General features: G+C 33.5%; 1 long non-coding RNA gene across 2 annotated transcripts; it reads right to left on the bottom strand.

The window, feature by feature from the left end:
• Positions 1-4,476: 4,476 nt before the first annotated feature.
• LOC121264013 lies at positions 4,477-7,335 on the bottom strand. 2 transcript variants are annotated; one of them, XR_005940436.1, is made up of 3 exons: positions 7,006-7,335; positions 6,329-6,956; positions 4,477-4,811 (listed from the first exon to the last, which is right to left on the bottom strand). It is a non-coding gene; the product is annotated as an uncharacterized LOC121264013 (long non-coding RNA). The 2 variants fall into 2 exon arrangements; XR_005940437.1 differs by having other exon boundaries at positions 6,329-6,806; positions 6,912-7,335.
• Between the last annotated feature and the right edge of the window lie 3,752 nt (positions 7,336-11,087).

Genomic DNA, 11,087 nt, shown 5'->3' on the forward strand with positions numbered 1-11,087 from the left:
GAACATAACCTTCTTGCATAATCTAAAAGAAAATAAATTCAATCTTTTAATTAAATTATATAATTACGTTAGTTGATTGAATTTTTTTTTTAAATTATGAAAAAAAAAGTTATTTTTTTAAATTTTTTATTAAAAAAAATACTGAATAATAAAATAATAAAAAAAAGTGTAAAGTTATCATGGCCTAATATTTTTTAAGAAAACACTATGCCCACATAAGATATTCACCGAATTATTTATTGAAAATTTTTTAAATTTTATTTTTTTACTTAATGATTAGTAAGTAATTTTAAATAAATATGTGATTTTTTTTTATTTTTAAAAAATATTTAAATAGTTTTAAAAAATAATGAAAGAAAAGATAAAAAATATTAAAAAATAAAGATTTGAAACGTTTGGTAGAGAATTTCGGTAGAGCAACGTCGTAATTTTTGTTGTTATGAACTTATGAGGCAGGGCTATGAGATTCTGTTCACGGGTTTGATGCAGACTGCTAAAGAATTTGTCAGCTGTTAGCTTCAACTTTCCAACTTTTTTTTCATGGGATTCCAACTTTTTTCTCTTTTCTGCTTGATTTTGTACCTTTACCTTTCTTCATTATCTGCTCTCTGTGTATGTACGTACTCCTTTGATATAGAAAAATTATTTACATTAGCCGTTATAATCGCAGCACACCGTGTTAAGAGAGAGAAAAAAAAATATGTATAGTATGCGGAGAGTACAGCTGATGTAAAACCGTGCTCTTTGATATATCTATATTCGTGAACAATAACAAACAATAATTTTCTTTGCTTCGTGTGCGTTTTGTTGTGTCGCTCACATGCGAGGATAAAGTAAAAACACAAAAGAATCCCTCTCTCTCTCTTTCCCCATTTTCTCTCTTTCTTGAGTTATCTCTCAACCTAATGTCTCTCTTCTCTCTCTCTCTCTCTCTCTCTCTCTCCCAATCTTATATAAATAACTATATGACACTTCCTTCTTCCACTTCTGTCTAGCTGAGTGTGTTTTGGTCTTTTTAGTGAGGGTGCGTCAGAGGGTAGGCAGCTAATTTCCTGTGCATCTTCTGTTTCCTCCTATCTCTCAAAGATTTGTACTTCTTCTCCCACTGCAGTCACAAAGAAAAAATAAAGAGTAATCAGTCCATAAATGAAAGCAGTATGTAAAAATATAAACATCAGCCTATAGCCGCAGCACAGCACACAGTGTGCTGCGGTTAAAAAAAAAACATCACGTGGGTGTGCTGTAGCTATAGGCTGATGTATAGAATGGTTCAAGCAGTATTAGGTTTCTTTTCTGAGGTTAACTACATATCAGCCACTGTAGCGCATAAGCCGTTGCACACCTTATGTGGTTTTTTTTTTCAATCGTTTTGGCAACGTGGGTTTTCCTTTTCCCCATTCAAATTTTGTTTGCATCCCGCGAATGCCGAAACCCACCTTCCTCCCTCGCCAAACACACGTCGCCTTCCTTTTCCCAGCGTCACCCTGCGACGGCGTCTCTCTGTTCAGTGCCACCTTGCGACACTCCTCTTCTGCCCAACACCGCCAGTCCCCATGAGCTGATTGAACGGAGAAAACCCAAGTGAAATCCCGCAAAGGCCCCTCGCCAAGCAACCCGCGTCGTCCTCCCTCTGCCCAGTGCCACCCCATGACGCCGCCCAATTCCCGACCCCTCCTATCTCACCGCACGCACGCACGCATGCACGCACACTCTGTTGCAAGTTAGTTGGGTTTGACTTTGCTTTGTTTTGCAGGTGAAAACGGAGAAGGAAGAACAAGTTGGAGCTAGAGCGCAAGATGATCTTCTTTCGGTTGAGCTCCCAACCCCTCATTCTTGGAAGAAATTGGTCTCTCTCTCTCTCTCTCTCTTTCTCTCTCTCTCTTACTGATATAAATTCTTTGACTTTGTTATTGTAGTTTTCAGCTTTCTCCTCCAGCACCTCCTTGGATGAAATTAGTCTTTTTCTCTATCTCCAGAATAAATTATTGTACTTTGTTGTCGTAAATTTCAGCTTTCTCGAAATTTATGTTCTGTTATGCTAGCAGGTAAAATTTGGTATATGGTTTTTGCTTGTTTTGTGTCAGTGTTCTGTACTATATGGTGGGATATGGTTGATAATATAGCTTTCTTTTCTTTTTGTCTCCTTCGTCTAGCGATTGTGCTTGAATTTTGTGTTGGGGGAGTATTTTGTGTTTAGGGTTTTCTTCTCCTTTTACAATAAACTATTTTGCACTCTGAAAAATTTGTTTGAGATGAGAAGAAGATAGTTAAAAATTCATGCGAAAGTTTTGTTCTCTTGACAAAGAGGTTTCTTGGTTTTTAGAATTTCTGCCTCTGTCCTTTAGAAATTGCATTAGCTATGATGTGTCTGGCTTTGTTCTCCGAGAGTCGCACCCTTTTGGCCGAGCGATGTCTTTCTTGGCCTAATCCTTGTACTTTTTTGGCTTAAAGCCTTTGTGAACTCTACTGCTTTTGTTTTTTATGACACTTGTGTTTCTATGTAGTAATTCAGCCTGGAGGATTTTTTTTTTTTTTTACCACCTTTGGGAGGAAAAGTGAAACTTGAATTTGGTTAGTATTTGTTGTTTGGAACGATTAGCTGTGAGCCTGTGGTATACTTCTTATAATGCAGTAATTAGTGTACAAACATCAAATATGTTCTCTTTAAATAACTTAAAATATGAAGAACAAGAGTTTCATGCACCCCTCTACCAACATCACTGTATCAAGTGCCACATGCATATCGAGATACATACATCCAACCCTGCTAATTTATCATTGACTAGTCATTCCCTTCAGAAGGTTTGGATTTCTTTTCTTTTCTTTTTGTGTTTATAAATGCTTTGGTATTTGCTTCATTAACTTTTTACCTTTTTTAGTTGAAAGATTTAGTTGAGGTTGGGCAAAATGAGCAATTGGTTCATAATTCATTTGAATGGAAATTCAAAAGAATTAGCTTTTTCATTTCTTGTACGCTGTCACCGATAACTTTGTCTTTTTCTACATGTATTGTTGTCTGATCCAACCAATTCATGAAGGGATTGGTTGGTATGTTAGAACAATTCTGATTTATTTGATTAAGATGTTTGATGTAAGTAGTTAGTACTGATTGGCTTTTTTTCAAGATGCTTTTGAATTTAATAATACTATGCTGTATTTATGATGGGGAGCATTGAGGCATGATTTCAGTTGATTTGGTGCTTAGTTCAGAATTCTTATTGTGTGGCACTTTGACTTACACTCCTGTTTCATTGTTCCTTCAGTTTTTTCCCAAGAAAGGAGGTACACCAAGGAAGAATGAGATTGTGTTCATTGCTCCTACTGGAGAGGAGATCAATAACAAAAAACAACTAGATCAGTACCTAAAATCACACACTGATAGTCCTGCAATATCAGAGTTTGATTGGGGGGTACTAGTGAGACCCTAGGAGATCTGCAAGAATCAGTGAAAAGGTCAAGACAACTCCACATCAAATTTTAAGTAATGTAATTCCCGTTTCATTATTTTTTCAAAAGGACCCACATGAAGCAAGTAATGTTTGTGGTTTGAATTATATTCTAACATGACATGTCAGTTTGATTGAGTTCGAAGGAAACCAATCTGTAATATTTCTTGATTTATGCCAGGTTAATAATCCTTGCACTAAATGTAATATTTTCTGAAATTTAAGGTTTATTTACATTGTCTTGTGATATTTTCAGGTGGTTTTGATGTGTTGTACAGTGGAGGAAAAGCTAGATTGGTGCTAAAAGTATGCACACTGGAGGAAATAAGAAAATGAGACTACTTGGATTAGAATCTTGGATTTTGGAATTTTGGATTTTGGAATGAATATTATGAGACTACTTAGGTTGTAATAAGCTGCTTTGTAATGTTGTATCCAATTAGAATGAATATTATGACTCAATATTTTACTAGATGACTTAATCCAAGGATGATTATTTTTGATGGCAATGTAAATGGTTTTGTGTTTAGTTGTGGAGGGATTTTTGTGTATATAATCGTTGTGGATTATGTTCAAGTTCGTGTATAGATGGTTTTGTGTCCAATTGTGTATGGATTTTGTGTATAGGCGGGTTGTGGAGACTATGTTGTGGAGATGTATAGCTTGTGATTCCTTAGGAATTGGGAGTACATGTTGTTAAGCTTACCATACAAAACTTGTATATGAAATCAATCAAGCTTCAATGTCAGTTCAGTTGATTTGTTTCTGTGCATGCGTGAGTTTGGAAAAAAATCTATATAACTTGTGGCAGATTTTTATTCACTTATCATCATGTGTGCATAATAGATTGAGAAAAACTTTATATAGAGGGTGTTCTGAGCATGTTCCACTTATCATCCTGTGTATAATAGACTGAGAAAAAATGTGAAGAAGAATGTCATAGATAAGCTCAAAAGTGACCAAAATAGATTGGAAAAAAAATCTATATAGCCCAGCAAATTCAGAAAAGTGACCAAAACCTCATGATTTTTCATAGCCTCCACAATACCTCTTCCCATATACAACAAAATGCTTGATCAAGTACCTAATCAAGCTTTGCCTAATTCAAGGGGGAGTACCATTACAGTTGATCCATACAAGAAAAATAAAGAAAATATCCACTTATTTACATATGCCTTATAGTTTATCTGAACCAAGCATAAACTATTACAATTGATACAACCCAGTATAAACACAATAATATTAGTGCATTTCTATTCTCGACCCTCTGCAAATTTTGTTCAACCTCAACCTTCTGAGCATTTGTCTCTTTCTCTCTTAGTTTATCTTCCCTTCTTCGCAATACGTCCTCCTCTCTCTTTCGAACTGCAGATACAATTTAACAAACATACTGTGAAGCATCCAAGTATGTGAATCATTAACAAGTAGATACAAACAAATGGGATAAACAGGGGCATATTAATCAACAAGGGTGACAAAATCAGTATCAATTCTTATGGAAGTGTTGGACAAACAAGAGCAAAGACAAACAAGAGATATTAAAGGGAAGTATTAGACAATCTAAAAATGAGTTCTCCCGCTGTGTACTCATCAATCCATTATCATTACACAACAGCACAAGTTAATTTTTTTTATCAGCGAAACAATGATTTTATTGATATAAATAAGCATAGTCCAAGTACACGGGACATATACAAGAGCGACACCTAAGCATGAATGACACATCAGTGCAAGTTACTCCTTAATTTCTTTTTCTCTATTTAGCCATAAGTTGATAAATTGCAATTCAGATCATGACAGGTCCACAACACATAGCAGATAAGGACTTGAATACTTTACTCTTAAGCTTAATTTTATCAAAAACTAAGTAGACTCATCAGAGTGGCATGTGCCTCTAATGTCAACTCGCATTCAGAAATGACTGGACGTATTTGCCTAATTGTGGGACACTTTGCTGTAGCTCATGGGCAACCAAATAGCTTGTTGTGATATCCAATTATACATACCACCAACAATTGAGTCAACCGATTTCAATAAATCAACTAGTACTTCAACCGATCAATCTCATTAGTCAATTAAATTTAATAGTGTTATAGATATAATGGAAAGTAATGAATCATTTTCAGAGTATTAACAAAAATCTCACCATCTCAAGCATTCATCAGTTCTTATATAGTTAAAACATAAGAGTAGGCATACCCTGATAACTGCTGAAAATTGAGTTTGCCACCCATCACAGTACTAAACACAAGAGGGAAGAAAAAGATCAATAATTTAAGAATGAGATATTGACCAATTACTAATCCCGTGACAGGTCTATGAATATAGAAAATTCTTATCACTAGTCTCGTGACAGATCAGGAGTAAAAGAATAAGTTCACCATATGTAAAAATTTTATCACTAGTCCCGTGACAAATCTATGAAAATTACATTAAATAGCTAAAAGTATTTACTGCATGGGACCGCAAGCAATATCTTCACGTGGAAACTGATACTGAAATTTCATGAGATGGAACTGAAAGCGCACTGGCAGTGTGCGGGTAAGAAAAATACATGCATATTAACTAGTACCAAAATATATGCAGCTCTTGATTTAATAAAGACACAAGTACTGGCAATGCAGAATTTTTTTTTTATAGGTAACTGGCAATGCAGAATAGCAGAGCAGGCAAAGTTAAAAACACCAAGGAGAATAAAGATTAGTGTTAGGATAAATAAATTATCAATCTCAGAAGTGGCATATTTTCCAACTTAAGAATTAATTTTAATTTTCTCTAGAACATCCTAAGAGGAAATAAGTTAAGGTTGCAGTCTTAATATGATGGAGATTTAACATCGCAAAGTAAATATAAAAAAGACTAGCATAATTTGACTACCATACCTTACGATTGTTCAGCTTTTTTCCCATGTTACGTTCCTCAGAAAATTATAAAACTGACCCAAGCCTTTTGTTAAAACCTATTTTTCAAGCTTCATGATCCTTAGTGATGCAGAAAATAATTTTTCATAGATAATCCAATATTTTAATAAATTAATTGATGTAAAGAAATCCAAAGTATGCAACAACTTGAGAAGCAAAGGTCTCTTGAAAACAGTCCTGATAGTTTGTTTTCACTAAAAATCAAGATTATGTAATGGATGAATAAATTGTTAGGATCACCTGCAGAAGACATCAAAATCACAATGCAAAGAAGTTAGGGGCTTCGGGGGTGAGAACCGAAGTCGAAATCGCAGTTGGGGGCTTTGGGTGGGGGTGGTGGGGGGGTGGTGCTCGGGAATTCGAAACCGCAGCAGAAATAGCTTTAGTTTCTAGCATCACAGAGAGAAAAAAGAGAAATGTATGCCATGAGAGGCAACATCTACAGCCCCGCACCATTAGTTTCTAGTAAATACAGAGAAAAAAAAGAATGGAGTAAACAGAGAAAAAAATGTATATCCAAACTCTAGAATCACAGATTATTTACCCTCCTGCATATCTAAGGGATTCGCATCGGTGGACTGAGGGTGGGCTCGCATTGGTAGACTGAGGGCGGCTTCGCGTCGGTGGACGAGGGTGACTTCGCGTCGAATGGACTGAGGGCTTCGCGTTGGTGGACTTAGGGACCGAGGGCTTGGGGACTGATCTCCTTGGGAGGGCTGAGGTCGTGGTGGAGTGGACTGAGGTTGTGCTTGGCTGAGGTCGGTAGTTGCTTGGCTTCGAGATTTGAGATCGAAGAAGATGAAGGGATGAGGAGATTCAGGAGGGGGAATTGATGCTTGGGGGTCGGGTGGAACTGACATCTGAAGGCTGAGAGACGCAAAGCGAAAAACCGGTCCAGTGGTTAGTGAACTCGGTCCACACGTCAGGTGTGTTACGGCTGCAGCGAACAGTGGGCTGATGCGAAAATTATTTCTTCTTTCCTTGATGTTTTAAATATCAGCTATCTCGATAGAATAAATATAGATAGAAGCCACTGTTAGGAGCAACCATTTTGCACACATGATGTGGCATTATCTAGATCACACATCTCCCAAGTCTAAAATAAAAACGTAGAGAATTAAAAGCAGCCATATAGTGAGTGCAAAGTGTGCTACAGTGACTTTTCTCTAGCATTACTCATCTCGATAATTCAGTGACGTGAGAAGTCCCGAAGAATCACTCTTCCAAAATGTTCAAAAATACATTGATTACAAAGGACTTAACCAAGTATCTTAGCTACGTCAGCTTCTAAAATCCTAAAAGTATCCAAGCGATCCACCACACCACCATATTTCCATAGAAAATGCTTCAAATTCTTGAGATGATCTGCACTCGCTAGATGATTAATTGCATTATAACTGTAAACAGAACACAAACATTTACAAAAAAAAAAACCACCAAAAGCAGAGTTCTGAAACCACATTCAATAGTCTGGCTACACACCCTATAATTTGGAAACCAAAAAAACATAAAGCATAGAATTTCAACAACCTTCAACCGTTTTTCCGTTTCTCCTCGCGCAATCAAACAGAAATCAGGGTTAGGGTTTATACCTTTGGTGGATCTCTTCCCAAAACACAAAATGCATAATAAGAAAGGTAGATTCAGCTTGGGGAACTAGAGAGCAGACGAAATCTTTGGCTTGCTATTTTCCTCTTGAGAAGATGAAATAATAAGTGTCTGGGCTTAAGATTGGAAGGAGAACGGAAATGGGGAGAGAAAGAGAAGTGTCGCACGGATAGACTTGAGGACTGAAGAGAAACTTTTTCTTTTCCTTGGCTTGGAAGCCGACGGGTATGGTGGGGGCAATAATGACTTTTGAGACTCCTTCCCTAAGAGCATTGAATGGCCTAGTCCAAAATTTGGCTAGAATCTTATATTTTGGCTATAGTATTAACTTTTAACCATCTGAGTCCACATTAGATTAGTCATCTTAAAATCAAAATAATAATATTATATTATATATTTTAATGTTTGACAAATTTTTTTTTCATATTTTGCAAATACACTTCATATATTTTAATAATATTTGATAAAAAAAATTATACAACAATTCTTGAAACCAACAAACTAATGTGATAATTTACAGTACTTCTATTATTTCAATGTGGTAATTTATAGTTCTTCTATTATTTCAATGTGATAATTTGTAGTACTTCTATTATTGTATGAAATCAAAGTCATTCGGATGCTTTTATTACCTTTTAACTTTACAATCACTCGGACAAGTAGAGTCATTAATTTTGTAGTACTTCTATTATTATAGTACTTCTAGCACAAGTGGAGTCATTAACTTTAATTTGAAGTACGGCAAGTCACTCGGATGTATATTAACTTTACGCACCCAGATTGCTACATATATTCATAGCTTTGTGAGATTCACAAACCAACTACTCAGTATTAACCAAAAAAAAAAAAAAAAACTAAGAAAAACTATGATAGAAAATAAGTATATTTTGCTATTTATATATTTATATTGTGTATTAAGCTAATAATGATAGAAAATAAATGTACCCTAAGTTGGAAACCTCATCATAAAAGAAAAATTACTCGAACAAGAAAAATTACCTTAAAGGGAGGGAAAGGGAGGGAAATTGAAAAAAAAGAATAAAAAACTCATTTGATCCTTCAATAGTATGTCGCCAAACATAGCTAGGTGGGGAAAGTTACTGTAGCTCAAAACTAAAAAGTATAGCTATAGCTAGTTCATTGTAGGAATTTTGTGACCAAAAAGGGTAAAATTTGCACTTGGCGTTGGCAATGGCTAGTCCATTGCCAATGTTCTTAGAAGCTAAAATGGATGAAGGGGATTAAATTTAGGAAGATATTTTCCTTTAATAATAAATCAATGGCTAGGATTAAAGGAGCTTTATACTTCAAATAAATAAAATAGTAAAACTTAGGATAATGTTCTAAAATCATATAATTATACCCTTTTCTCATTTTAATAAGTCACATTTAAATAAAAGTATACTCATCTAAAATAAAATAATTAAAAATCTTTATTTTAAAATATATAAAAGAATATTTCATTTAAAGAATTAATAAAAAATGACATAAAAGAACATTATTTATTAAATATTGAATGAAAGAAATTGAACGACGTTGCATTGAGATCTCGACACTCGAACTCTCTTCTATAGTTCTTCAGTAAGGGATGTAACATGATTAAATTAATGAATTCTAGATACTTAATGTACAAATTAATATGTACTTGTGACGCATTGTCTGATCACAATATATATACATCTTCCACGACTTAATTTACACAATGATCATAAAAAGAGGTATCATGCATTGCATGGTCTGCCACAAACCAGCCAACCAACATATTGAACTAATCATTTTGTTAAGCTTGTATTAAACAAATTTAGCAAAATGATTAATTTGTAAAATCCGTATTAAATTATGGCGTATTTTGAACTAATCATTTTGTTTTCTAATCTATCCAAATATGCAATTATTATACTTTACTAACATATCATTATCCAAAGATATTTATTAAAATTTGTTAGATAATTTATTATTCATTTTTCTTTTGTAAAAAATTATATAATTTTTGTAAAAAATCTAAACTAGGCAACCTCCCTTGGATGTTGCTCTATTACTAGTTTATATATATATATATATATATGGAAAATGCTATGCGTACATAAAATTTTTACCAAAACCTTCCACCGATTTTTTTTTATTAACTTAATGATTAAAGAAGTATTTATAAATGATGTTATGATTTTTTTTAAAAAAATATATATATAATTTAAAGAAATAAAAAAAAAAAGTATGAAAAAAAAGTAAAAAAAAAAAAAAAGTTTACTCTTTTCGGTGGCTACCTTCGATGGGATTCATCTTGAACCTAGCAGCGTCTATATTTATGTGTGTGTCATAGATATTGATAAATTGATGTAACCTCATGTAGTATGTCAGATCTATTTCACAATGAAATTGAGAATGAAGTTGGATTAACTTTACCAATAGCTCACAAATCACAATCATTCATAACGACAATTAAAGAGTTTTATTTTGTGAAAATATTATTTTTTTTAATATTATTATTGTTTTAAAATTTTAAAAAGTTGAATTATTTATTATATTTTGTGTAAAAATTTGAGAAAATTATAATAATAAGATAAGATAAGTTGAGACGAGTTTCCAATCCAAACCGGAGCTTAATTTGTCATCATCGACCTTGGTGAATTCAAGGAACTCCATTTAGGGCTGGTTTGTTTACAAATATTCTCATATCATCTTATTATTACAATTTTTTCAAAATTTTAAATAAAATACAACAAAAAATTCAACTTTTTCATATTTCATAATAAAAATTATATTTTAATAATATTTTATTTAATTTTCAAGTTTCATTTCATTTCATCTATATAATCGAATGAAGCCACTTTTAAGATTCTTATATGAAAATAATGAGACTTAGGTTACATTTGAGTATTGAGAATTTGAGGTATTCTCAAGTATTATGTGAATAATAGTAAAAAAAGTAATAATATAATATTAAATAGTAGTAAATAATAATAATAAAATAATAAATAGTAATTCAAACAGTTCCCTAATCTCTTCACACTGTCTGCGCTCTAACAGGATGGATTATCGTATCATTTTTTAGTTAAATGTTTTGAACACATATATTTAACTGTATTAATATTAGCTTATAAAACTCGCACAC

Source organism: Juglans microcarpa x Juglans regia, chromosome 5D (genome assembly GCF_004785595.1).
Source record: "Juglans microcarpa x Juglans regia isolate MS1-56 chromosome 5D, Jm3101_v1.0, whole genome shotgun sequence".
Taxonomy (NCBI): domain Eukaryota; kingdom Viridiplantae; phylum Streptophyta; class Magnoliopsida; order Fagales; family Juglandaceae; genus Juglans; species Juglans microcarpa x Juglans regia.